The sequence below is a fragment of the Pongo pygmaeus genome, chromosome 12 (assembly GCF_028885625.2).
Source record: "Pongo pygmaeus isolate AG05252 chromosome 12, NHGRI_mPonPyg2-v2.0_pri, whole genome shotgun sequence".
Lineage (NCBI taxonomy): Eukaryota > Metazoa > Chordata > Mammalia > Primates > Hominidae > Pongo > Pongo pygmaeus.
Window position 1 is genome coordinate 55,686,703 of NC_072385.2, and position 14,193 is coordinate 55,700,895.

The window sequence follows — 14,193 nt, forward strand, 5'->3', positions numbered from 1 at the left end:
CCTCTATTTAAAATGTTTGCTAACTTAATCCTTTTGTTCTTTTATTGTACTTGCTGATTTACTAAACAATGAATTAGAAGGGAAACCAGTAGCTTGGGATCCTCAACCAACTCACTATGTGGCATGGGGCATGGCAAGTCTAATATTCTGTACCTAATTTCTCTACTTATAAAGCATGTTTTGTTGCTGGTAGTAGTAATAACTGTCAGGAAGATCCAGCTAAAATAACCTGCCATCTGTAAACAAACTATAGGTATGATAAAATAAAAACTATTCCCCTCTACTTTACTAACCCCGTATCTCCATCCAGTGGTGCCAAACAGTAACTTCAAGCAATAAAAGCCGCAAGAAAAACAAGTTTTGCTTCAAAGTTCATCATTCTTGTATTCATGAATGTGTTATGGCAAATACTTATTATCTATTGCTCATAAAAGAGCATAAGTAAATTGTGTTTATTTTCTAAATTACAATATATAATACTACACTAAGTAACATGTTGATAGAAATTTGGAGAGGGTTGAGAGAAAAATAATTCTTTACTTTTTAAATGGAATTTTTGACTTAATTTAGTTTTGATTCATTTTTTTAAATAAAAAAAGTCAGAAAATTAGATATTTATATCATATTCCTTAACTAAATATGTAAATATTTATTCTTCATTTTATGGTTGTTGATTTATCTCAGTACAAGAAGAAATTATGACTGCAAAAAAATACATTATTTAAAACGAAGTTACTAAAGAAAAATCGTGTTGAGTTTTGGCAATAACTTATAGTTTTAATAAGTTATCTGTGTAAGTTATTAAAGGAACCACCCAGTACTTTTTTCTCTCTCAATTCTTGTCAATTTTTGTAAAATGCCACTTTTTGTTGCTTAAATGTTCCTTTGCTCCTTAAAAACACCCAACAGAAGTCAAAAATTTCTACCTTTGACAATGAATATTGTTGCTATGGAAATAATTATGACTTTTGGTGTAAAAAGGATACAAAAGCTAGAGAATTTGAAATGTTAAGAAATAAACACACTATTATCATGCAAAACTGCTTGGTAAAAAGAGACATTTAAAAAGTATATATTGAACTAATCAGAATTTTTTCTGAATAGATTTCCAAAATCCTTTTCTTGTTTTTTTGGAAAAGTTTTGTCAGCTTCAAAACTTTTAATAAAGTGCAGTAAGCAAATGGAAACTTCGTGTATGACCACTCCACACTGACTCATGAATTACATGTAAAGCAAAGAGGTTTTAAAAATTGAATTTTTTTTCCTAATAAAAAGCTGAATACTGAGATTACCTGGCATGGTTAATACACAGTTTAAAAATAATTATTATTTTCTACTGTAGGTAATGATTTTACTTTTCCCCTTTGTGTTGTCATATTTTTCTCCTTCCTATCTCAGTTAAACACATAATTAGGAAATAATGTTAATATAGTAGCTTCTTTTTAATTATTTGTGCTCAATTATAAACTGAAAAAGTAGAGTCCCTTTTTATACTATTCCAAGAGGCAATATCTACTAAATGTATTTTTGAGAATTGAAAGAATATTCATGTGTGAATGCATACACATTATTACAAGCCTTTTTATTTTACGTTTTCATTTTTTTCTTAACTATGCATCATGCATCTCTCCATGTTAGTACATAAGGATTTACCACACTGTTTCAAATGATTGTAAAATATTAAAACTATAGATACATTGTAGTTACTTAATCAATACATGATTAAAATACACTGAGAATTTTAAAATGTAAATAGTATGCATATGTAAAATAAACATATTACATAAGTAGATGCACATACATATGGAAAACCAAAAGGAATTTTTTTTTTTTTTTTAGGATTTTTAGTATTTTAATACAGTTCCAATCAGTGTGTCTGGTTCATTTCAGTTCCTTCACTGCCAAACCAGGGTCAGGGACTACAGTTTATCTGCCTTCTCTTTGTCAGTGATGACCAGGGTGTAAAGGTATCTGCTGCATCGAACTTTAAACTTCACATTGCCCTTATTTTTCTTGATCTTGACAGATTTGGCATCCTTTCATTGGGCTGTGAGCAGAAAGTCCTTGATTTCCTCAATTTTCCGAGGCATGGCGACGAGGCGAACTGGGAGCTGGTGAGGACCGGGACAGCGAGCAGCAAGCGGGGGAAAAAGAAAAGGAATTTTTACAATCATTTTGTGAAGTCTCTGTTTATGCACATACTTTTTGAATCCATGGAAGTTATTTTAATTGGATAAGTTTCTAAATATTAAGTCATTTAAGGAAAATAAATATATTTTTAGAATTTTAATTAAATTTGCAAAATTGACCTTCACAAAGACTGAAACAGTTCATGTCATTTACTGTCAGTAGTGAGAAATTTTAATATTTTGGTAAGTGTGAGGCATTTTGTTGAATGTCAGACATGAATTTGTTAATAAAACAGACATAGGCTGGGCACAGTGGCTCATGTCTGTAATCTCAGCACATTAGGAGGCCAAGGTAGGAGGATCATTTAAGCCCAGGAGGTAGAGACTGCATTAAGTTATGATCATGCCCCTGCACTCCAGCCTGGATGACAGAGCAAGGCCCTGTCTCAAAAAACAAAACAAAACAAAACAACAATTAAAAAATAAAAAATAAAATAGGCACATAATGTATACTTAAGGGAAAGGCAGCTTTATAAAAATGTCAAAAATGTTGAAACAGTTACAATGGAAAAATATAAGTTATTGTTGAAATATGTTAAGAGTTCTGAAAAAAAAGATTCTGTGATGGATCTTAGGGAATCCAATTTAAGTCTCCCATTAATGTACTATGCTTTTGTTATTATTTTTTCCTTTATGTCCCGTGAAGTTCCCCTTAGAGTCATGCTCAGTTTGCTGGAATACCCTGAGAATGTGGGAAAATTATAAAATTTCTAAAACTTTGTAATTTCAGACCCACAAACATGAGTAGTAATGACCTTCAATAAATCAGTGAAATAGTATAGTAAAGTCAAAGATTAAGTAAACTGAGCTTAACTCCTGCCACAGTTAGAGAAGTGAACTTTATTTCTTTTGGTTATGTTTTTCTTCACATGGCAATATCATTTACAATTGCTCTTCCCATAACCATGAAAATATATCCCAATGATAGGTAAATGAACACAATCAGGGGCAATGCAACTTGTGCCTCAGTGCAGAGGTGCCCACACTCAGTGATCTCATATGAACAATCATTAAAATCAATTGGCACAATTGAGGAATGGATGTCCCTTAATCAGCAGTTTCAGATGAGAAGCCAATGATAACAGTAATGTGCTTGTCAGAAATGTGATAAGCACAAACTTATGAAAGATGTTATTTCTGAAAGATCAGTCATTATTTTAATTATTCTTTCACAGGATACAAATAAGCAAATTTTATATTAACAAAGAAATAAATGCTAAAATTTAAAATGGTAGCCCTTAGCAAGACCTACTGATTCAAATCTCAAGCATCTGTTTTTCAGTAGTTATTTTAATTTCTGTATTTTACCATTATATTTTGTCCAATTAACATTTAGCATTACTTTTGGGTCAGGAAGCTTTCAAAATCTTGGTCATGATGCAATGGCTAAAGTTTCTGGTGAACTTCTCAATATCAGTAACTAAGTTGTATAGCCCCAATTTAGACGTTTTGACAACGATGAATAATTCCAGTTTTTTCCAAGACAACCCTAGTCATACAAAAGGACAAATAAATGGGATTGCAGAATGTCATAGTTCGATGATGATAATAACATTAGCAAATATAATAATAACCAAATACAGTAACAACTGATATTTATTTATGATTGAAAAGGTCCAGAGTTTATGTGAAATATTGTTTTAATCAGGATAAAATAGGTTTATGTTACATTTGGATTACACACACACATGCGCACACAAGCACATACACACAGAAGCAAGTTCATTTCTAGCTTACATGAAATCCTCTATAGGTATCATGAATGTAGAAAGCAGCTGACCTTCATGGAGCTGTTCAATGGTCTGAGCTGCTGCAGTTTTGTCCTGCTGACAATGGCCACTCATGCCTCTGAAGGTGAAGAAACAGAGCATGGTGCGCTAATGCCTACTGCTGTATACTTTCGTCTTGGAGAAGGCACTCTGAACTTCTGTTCTCAGCTCATTGGCTCTGCCATGTATATATGAGGAATGAAAGGAAGCAGGCATTATCTGAGGAGTGGCCATAAGCACTTGGTGTGAATTTAACGTTCTTAACAACCCTGCATAAGAAAAAGAAAGCTACCTCAATGAGTCAAGAAAGTTTACGATTAAAGACACTCAATTTCAGTTTCGTATCTTTTGTTGATGTCTTCACATTGAAAATGAGATTACTGCCACATATAAGTAATTAAAGAAGTATTATCCAGCAAGATCACTCATTTGAACTATGTAAATATATAAAACATATTTTTATGCCTAACTCTGAGCCTATTGAAATAGTTATAATAACAGAGCATTTAACACATACAGTAAATGACAGTTTTGATTAAATAATATTCAGTAGATACATATATATTATAGGCATATATATAACGAAATAACACAATATTTGAAATAATTAGTAAAAATTACCTACTGAATAGCAGTTTACAAAGTACTTTCAAACCATCCTTCGGTTGATGAAAAGCAGCTGAACACAGTGATTAATAGCACAGATCTTGGAGTCTGGATTGCTTGGGGTGCATTTGGTAAACACTTAATTCTGCGTTTCTATTCTGTCTGTAAAACATCAATGATAATACGACCTAGCTCGTAAGGCCATGTGCAAATTAAATGAATGAATACATATAATGTTCTTAGAACCATGCCTGGAATATAGCAAACATACAATAAATGCTATTTTTGTAGCTATTATGTAAATCTTCCAGTTGCTTCTAGGGAAGCTTCTAGTTGCTTCTAGTTAATATTATAAGATTGGCTCTTGTACTCATGAAGATATCCAGGCTCAGAAAGTGGTGTAATGAGCCCAAACATCACTTACTGTTCTACTTCCATGTCTAGAAGTAGAGGCAATAAGTAAAACTCAAGGACTAGCAACTTTCCAAACATTTCTCTATTCAAGTCGTAAAAATCAGCAAAATTTTCATGCATGTTTTAAGTGTTTAGGTGGTGATTGTCTGGGACCTGTGATTGCATATAAAAGGCTCATGATTGAATGAAAACTAGTTTTCCATTTTTCTAATACCTCACAGGAGTTTATTCACATAATTAAATTTATAATCTATGTACTGACAAGCTCATAATGTGTCTCAGTGTAAAAATCCTCATTCACATTCTTCTTACTGTTATATTCATTTTCTGGGTTCAGGCACAGGGGTGGAGTGTGAGGAGAGGCAGTTATATGCTTTAGTAAGAATAGAATATTTTCTTAGTCATACAGCTCTGGATGCAAAATATACTTCTGTCATTAACCAGCTGAACAACAATAGAAATGTCTTTTTAAAAGTTAGCCCTCCTCTGTAGAACAAAAATTAAAATAGCTTTCCCATATGTTATTGTAGGAATTAAAAGGTAGTTTAAGTTTCCTTTGGTCAACTTAAAAATGATTCAATGTATGCATCTTGTGTTGGAACACAGATTTTCATGAATTTATGGAATGAACAAGTAAAAGTCAAACTATAATTACCCATTAAGGGAAATAATCTACTACTGTTATTAAAACAATAGAATCTTAGGAGTGTTTTATGACTCTGGCATATCTTGTCCTTTGAATGAATTAATCTAAGGTCAGATAAAGGAAAAATAACATTTGGCTTTCTTTACTTTTTTAGTTAATGAACACAGAGGTTTCTTAAAACATCAGAGTAAATTTCAGCCAAAAAAGAGCAACTGGCTATTAGCTAATGCAATCTGCCCAATTGCAAACTAAAATGTCTACAGAAAATCAAAAATTATGGAAATGAAAAGAGACTGTGAAAACTAAGACTAATAAATAATTTAATTTAGATTTTGAAGTCTCCATTCACTAAAAGGCATTTAGCACCAAATTTTAAAAAATGCAGAAGCCTAATTAATATATCATTGTGGGGAGCAAGAAAATATTCTGTACTTCTCCCATTTCTAACCATGCTTGGGAGACAGAGACCTGTGTTTTTATTCATTCCACTGACAGAGATTCCCCTTTCAGATGTAATCTACCTACATCTCTTATATATTTCAGATAACAGTATGGCAAAAATATAATAGTTGAGGGTGCACTGAAAACTAAAAGTTATGAAATGTACCACATAAATATATACATCTACAATATGCTGCAAAAGTTAAAAAATAAAAATTATTTAAAAAGACAAAAAATAAAAATAAAAATTTGAAGTGATTAACAGTATTGTTTCTGAAATGAATTTCTTGGACAAGATACTATGTTTTGTCTATAAAATGTAATACTGTACTTACCTCATAGAATTGAATGATGGATGCATTAATTTTAGATTTCTTTAATTCCCAGAAATGTGAGAATGACTTAGTCTTCACAGATTAAAGGTACTTTTGCTGAATGTAGAATTCACAGTTGGTAGAGTTTAGTTTCAAAATTTTATGTGTTTTCTTTAATTGTCTTTCTATGTAATGTTGTACAGAAATCTGAGAAAGCCTAATTTTGGAAAAAAATAATAATTATTAGTTTTAAATTCCCTGATTTTTGTGAATTCAAAACTGATTAAGTAAAGAGATACAAATGATGTAATACTAAAAGTTCACACATTGTGTTTGGACAAATAAATTGGTACAAGTAGATGAAGGAAATTGTTAGTGTGGCTTCAAATCCTTAAACTTTCCCTTACCTTTGGATCCAAGGATTCCAATATGTGTAATTTATTACTAAATACTCAGGAAAACATAAACATATATGAAGAAAAATATGCTTTTGATTATGAAAGCCTGGAAATACACTTTTCATTGATAAGGAATAAATACAGCTGTCTAACAGAATAAAATGCAGCCACTAAAAATAATGACATACAGAAAGAAATAGGTACATGGAAAACAATTCTTAATATGTTAAAAACACTTCTTAAAACAGTATTTGTAACATGATTCCATTTTTTTGCCTGTTTTATTTTACTTTATTGAAAATTATAACGTGACATGTAAAATGTTTAAGGTAATTTTTCTAGGTATCGACCCTTAGTTTATCTATTTTCTTGTATTTTATTTCCTGTCTGATATTATTTTTGAGACTGGACTCACTTAAATAAAATAATTCAAGAAAAACAAAATCAACTTTTAAAATCTAATAAGGTGTTTCTGGATCTTTTGGGTTGTTTGTGGTATTGCTAGGCTGATAATTAATGCTCTCTAGGTTTACAAAAAAAAAAAGGTATTTTTACTTATTTTCTTCTCTTTCTTTGAAACACCCAGTCCCCTAGCCCATAGAATTTTATACAGTTTCAAAGACATACTATTTGAGAACCGTTAAAGTAGCTGGCAAATAATATATTTTAAATAGACAAAAGCGATTTTTGTAAATGCAATAATCTTATATCTCATTTAGCATACTAAGTAGAGGGCTATTTTTGTGTATATGTGTGTGTATGCTGTGTGTGTGTTTTCCAGTCTGCTTTTAGAACATTGGCCTCTTCTTGTTTACACTAAACATAAACCACTTTTATCATTAAAATGACACGTTTTTAAAAATTAAATCACTGTTTTGTTCTTTGCCTAACATTATTCCCTCAACACCACAGATAATTTGTATATCAGCTAAAAAAACGTGAAACTATAAAAACAAATTTCATGGTTTTTGCATTTCTTGCCCTTTGAGAAAATATTGTTATCTTTCATAAATAAATGCAAGAGCTGTAATTTTCAGGAAGCATAATCACATGTTTAAGTTAAAGGTATGCCTTTTTACAACTTTTGACCTTTCTAATAGTCAAGGCGAGATATGTAATTGATGCTTATTCTTTAATGGCTCTAAAGGAATGAGTAAAAGTGACCTTTTGATAGCAGCTCTACTTAGTGATTGTGCCAAGCCTGCAATTGGCATAATAGAATTTACAAAATGGGGCCCAGGTGTGTGAGTGTGTATGAATGTGTGTGGTCTTTAAATACCCATAATGAAATTGAAATACTAACTCGACATAGGTTTTCTGCCAGCTGGTCCTAGACAAATAACATTCAGCTCTTTTATGGTTCACCTTCAGGTGACAGACATTTAGATTGCAAGTTTTCTGTTTTGTTTTGTTTTGATTTTTAAATTTTTATTTAGCCACTGCATCAAATCTAGCAGTACAATGGGCTAACAACTGAGTAGTAAAATCAATTATATTGTGTTTCCCAGGCTTTTTTTAGCACTTTTGCATTTATAAGCTCATTTATTTCTTATATCATAGAAGATAGATATTAATATATGCATAATTTTTCACACAGAAAAAACAGAGATTAACTTAATTCAGAGATGGATTTCAAGCTCAAATCTTGCATTTATACAGTTGTTTTCTTTTCATTACAACATCTATTTTTACAAAAACATGTATGACTCTTACAGAATATTGTATAAGGCCACAATTCTCCAGGATATGAATATAATAAAATTTTCAGAGATGCTTATGAATTTTGCCTGGTTTACAAAATTATATTTTACTTCACTAGACTTATCTATTTGGTTAACCATTTATCAGACATATAATCACTCCACAATATGTCATGTTAGAGAGGCAAATAAAATTATATTTCCCTCAGTTTAGCTTCACAATTATTATAGATTAAAAGATACATATTTAAAAAGAAGAAATGAAGAAAGATAAAAGCCTTACAACTTCTTCACTTCTCAGTGTCTGACACAGAGGAGAAAACAAAAAAACAAAGGCAACTTTAGTTATTGCTCTGCTTTTGAAGAAAGTAAATAAGTCTGATGTTCTTTAAGCTAAAGTAGAGTGACAAATATATTAAATGAGTCTCTCAGAAGTCTCTAATTGTTTTTGTTTCTGAGAAAATCAGTTTCTCTTTAAGATCTATTAAAAATCACCTATCAGAGAAAATTCAAAACTAAAGAAAAATAGTGTATAAAAGTTAAAAATCACCTATAGAGGATGACTTCTGATTATAATATTGGAAGATCTTTCCTTCTATGAAAATCTAAAATATCTGGATAAAATAGTCTCATCAAGGAGCATTGTTTTCAAGGAAGCATGGAATAGCTGAATTTCAGTTCATTCGTAGAGGAATGGAGAATGGCAACAGGTTATTGGGAGCAAATCTATGGTGTCAGTTCAGGTAAGCAGATAATATGGCTTGTTGAAAATTATCTAGGTTGAGGAGAGTCTGCTGACTGAGCTATTAGCAAAAGTGGAGGGCAAGTAGAAATGAAAAGAGTCTGAAAGAGTTTAAAATGTAGCAGTAATTTCCTCAATATGATCATTGTTCTTGCCCTAACAAGAAGAATTGAGAAAGCCATCAAAAGTTAAAAGTTTGTTATTTAAATAATTGGCAAAATTGATAAATCTCTAACAAGACTTATCCAGAAAAAAAGAGAGAACAAATAAATTAACATTGGTGTTGATAGAAGAATGTCATCATATATTTACAGACTTTAGAAGACACCAAGAGAATAATATGAACAACTTTAGGCCAACACAGTCGACAGCACAGATGAAAGGAGCACATTTTTTAAAAATAACCAATCTACAAATCCGACACAAGATGAGGTAGACAACCTCACAAGCTCTATATCTGTTAAATAAATTGAAATAATAAATTTTAAAAGAAACCTCAAATGGTGAATATTATCAAACATTTTAGGAAAAAATAATTGTACACAACTATTTTAGAAAATTGGCAGATGGAAAAATGTCCTAGCATGTTTAATCACCTACTGTAATCTTAATATTGTACCTTGCTGAGGACATTATAAAAATACAATTTATTAACTGATATAAACATAGTTGCCAAAACTTTTAAGAAAATTATCAAATTGATTTCTGCAATATTGTAAAAAGGAAAATACATTATAACAAGAGGTGATTACCTCAGAAATGCAAAGTTGATTTGACATTTCAAAATCAACCCAGGTATTTCCTTACAGTCACAGAATATAATTGATAGAAATTATATGATCTCAATAGATGCAGAAAAATTATTTTACAAAATTATTATCCATTCATGATAAAAACCCCTCAGCAAAGTAGCAACAAAAGGGAACTTTCTCATACTAAGAAAGAGCATCTAGAGAAATCAACAATTATCTTCTACTTCATGGAACAATATGATTTCTTCCTAACGTCAGAAAAATGTCAAGCATATCTTCTGTCATTACTACTATTTAGCCTTTACTGGTGGTCTTTTCAACGCAATAAGGCAATAAAAATAAATAAATATTATAAATGGCATTAAGAAAGTGTAGTTGATTTTATCAGTTGAACACGATTGTTTAAATAAAAATAAAAAGGAATCTACCCTAAGCCTACTAAATAGAAGAAGTGAAATCAACAAAGGTACATGAAAAAAGTTTAAATGAAAAAGCAAGTGCAATTCTATATATACATATATTAAAAAAACCTTAGAAATTGAATAAAACTTTCAGTGGCAATAGCAGAAAAATAACATAAAACACAAGAAATAGATTTAATAAAAGATGTGTAAAATATGCTTACTGATAAACACAAAGCATTAGTGAGAAAAAATTATTATAATCTAAATAAATAGATATACAATGCTTCTAGTTGTTAGATGTAATGTCATAAAAATGTTGTTTCCGCCAAAGTGACCTATAGAATCAATGCAATTCTGATTAATATTCCAAATTTTTTTTGTAGAATTTCATCAAAATGATGTAAGACTTATACAGTGATATAAAATCTATGGATTTATCACAATTATCTTGACAAAGAAGAATAAATTTGGAAGACTCCATACTATCATATTTTAAGTTCTACTATACACCTATGATAGTTAAAATGGTATGAAGTTTCTGCAAGATTAGACAAATAGTGAAACAGAGAGCAAAATTAGATATACATATATACAATAAATGATTATTTATAAAGGTGCCAATAAAAGCAAAGGTAATAGATATTCATACATTTTGCTAGAAAAACTGAACCTATAGGAACAAAAATAAACAATGTTGAGCTATATTTCATACCACATAAAGGTGACAGGGATGATTGTAAATCTAAATGTTAAAGTGAAAACTGTATAGCTTCAAAAAGGAAACATAGAATACACTAATTACCATGATTTAAAAAAACAACATTTTTTTCAGACAGAACTCACAAACACTGAAAATAAAGTAAAATAAACTAATTGATTCCTCTTTTTATCAGAAGAATAGGGCAGCTTCAGATTTAGAGAAAATATTAATAATACATATATCTGACAAAAATCTTCATAAACAAAATACATAAAATAACTCCTGGCTGAGTGTGGTGGCTCACAACTGTAACCCTAGCACTTTGGGACGCCAAGATGCGTGTATTGCTTGAACCAAGGAGTTTGAGACTAGCCTGGGAAACACATCACAACCCCATCTCTACAAACAATACAAAAATTAGGCTGGCATGGTGGAACGTTCTGTAGTCCCAGCTACTCAGGAGGTTTAAGTGGAAGGATCACCTGAGCCAGTAGAAGTCGAAGCTACAGTGAGTGGTGATCATGCCACTGAACTTCAGCCTGGGTGACAGCGTGAGAATCTGTCTCAGAAACAAAAACTACAACAACAAAATAACAGCTCCAAATCCAATTTTTTAATAGGTAAAGTATAAAAATAATGTTGAAGAGACATTCCACAAAATAAGATATATGAATGGTTACCAAGGATTTGAAAAGCTACCCAATATCACTATTGATTAGTGAATAGCAACTAAGTCAATGTGAGAAATTACTAGAAACCTACTAGAATGAGGAAAACTAAACCAAATGTTGAGGAAGATACACAACAACTAGAACATTGCTAGGACAAAACTCATTGGTAATTGAGTGTAAGTTTATCATAGAGCTATCATATGACCTAGTAATTTAATGCCTTTCTTGACATTTATAGGACTATAAAACAAAATTGATTTCACTATGAGGAAGATTGTGACTCACTGTAAAGGGCTGTGAAAGGTAATCTTTGGGGTTTGGTTACACAAGTGTATTAGTTCGTTTCATGCTGCTAATAAACACATACCTGAGACAGGAAAGAAAAAGAGGTTTAATTGGACTTACAGTTCCACATGACTGGGGAGGCCTCAGAATCCTGGGGGCAGTGAAAGGCACTTCTTACCTGGTGGTGGCAAGAGAAAAAGAAGAATATGCAAAAGTGGAAATTCCTGATAAACCCATCAGATCTCGTAGACTTATTCACTGTGAAGAGAAAAGTATGGAAGAAACTGTTCCCTTGATTCAAATTATCTCCCACCAGGTCCCTCACACAACACCTGGGAATTATGGGAGTACAATTCAAGATGAGATTTGAATAGTGTCAGGGAGCCAAACCATATCATTCTGCACCTGGCTCCACGTCTTCACATTTCAAAATCAATCATGCCTTCCCAACAGTCCCACAAAGTCCAAAATTCCATAGTCCAAAGTCTCATCTGAGACAATGCAAGTCCCTTCTGCCTGAGCCTGTAAAATCAAAAGCAAGCTAGTTATTTCCTAGATACAATGGGGGTACAGGTATTGGGTAAACACAGCCATTACAAATGGGAGAAATTGGCCAAAACAAAGGGGCTACAGGCCCCATGCAAGTCTGAAATCCAGTGGGGCAGTCAAATCTTAAAGCTTAAAAATGATCTCCTTTGACTTCAGGTCTCACATCTAGGTCATGTTGATGCAAGAAGTGGGTTCCCATGGTCTTAGGCAGCTGTGCCTATGTTGCTTTTCAAGGTACAGCCTAACTCCTGGCTGCTTTCATGGACTGACGTTGAGAGTCTGTGGCTTTTCCAGGCACAAGGTACAAGCTGGCAGTATTTCTACCATTTTGGGGTCTGGAGGACGGTGGCCCTCTTCTCAAAGCTCCATTAGGTGTTCCCCCGGTAGAGACAATGTGTGGGGGATCCAACCCCACATTTTCCTATTGCACTGCCCTAGCAGTGGTTCTCCATAAGAGCCCTGCCCCTGAAGCAAACTTCTGCCTGGGCATCCGGGCATTTCCATACATCTTCTGAAATCTAGTTGGAGGTTCCCAAACCTCAGTTCTTAACTTCTGTGCATTTGCAGGCTCAACACCACATGGAAGCTGCCAAGGCTTGAGGCTTGCACCCTCTGAAGCCATGTCCGGAGCTCTATGTTAGCCTCTTTCAGCCATGGCTGAAGCTGCTGGGATGCAGGGCACCAAGACCCTAGGCTGCACACAGCACAGGGACCCTGTGCCAGGACAACGAAACCAAATTCTCCTTCTATACCTCCATGCCTGTGATGGGAGGTGCTGGCACAAAGATCTTTGACATGCCCCTGAGACATTATCTTGGTGATTAATATTCTACTTGTTACTTATGCAAATTTCTACAGCTGACTTGAAAAAGTTCTCAGAAAATGGGATTTTCTTTCCTATCACATTATCAGGCTGCAAAATTTCCAACCTTTTATTCTCTTCTCTTTTAAAACTGAATGTCTTTAACAGCACCCAAGTTACTTCTTGAGTGCTTTGCTGCTTAGAAATTTCTTCTGTTAGATACCTTAAATCATCTCTCTCAAGTTCAATGTTCCACAAATCTCTGGGGAAAAATGCCTTCAGCCTCTTTGGTAAAACATAACAAGAGTCACCTTTGCTCCAGTTCCCAAAAAGTTCCTCATTTCCATCCGAGACCACCTCAGCCTGGATGTTATTGTCCACATCGATATCAGCATTTTAGTCAAAGCCATTCAACAAGTCTCTAGGAAGTTCCAAACTTTCCCACACTTTCCAGTCTTCTTCTGAGCCCTCCAAACTGCTACAACCTCCGCCTGTTACCCAGTTCCAAAGTTGCTTCCACATTTTCGGGTATCTACAGCAGCACTCCACTCTACTGGTACCAATTTACTTTATTAAACTGTTTTCATGCTGCTGATAAAGACATACCTGAGACTCGGGAAAAAAATAAAAAAAAGGTTTAATTGGACTTACAGTTCCACATTGCTGGGGAGGCCTCAGAATCACGGTGGGAGGCAAACAGTACTTTTTACATGGCAGCGGCAAGAGAAAATGATTAAGATGCAAAAGTGGAAACCTCTGATAAAACTGTCAGATCTCAGCCGAGTGTGGTGGCTCACGCCTGTAATCCCAG

The 14,193-nt window shown here is 33.0% G+C and overlaps 1 long non-coding RNA gene and 1 pseudogene across 1 annotated transcript in view; one reads left to right on the forward strand and one right to left on the reverse strand.

Moving 5' to 3' along the window:
* The window catches only part of LOC129030274 (uncharacterized), a 552,505-nt gene that overhangs the window by 507,922 nt on the left and 30,390 nt on the right, over positions 1-14,193 (forward strand). The window lies entirely within an intron of this gene.
* LOC129030272 (large ribosomal subunit protein eL38-like) lies at positions 1,822-2,090 on the reverse strand (annotated as a pseudogene).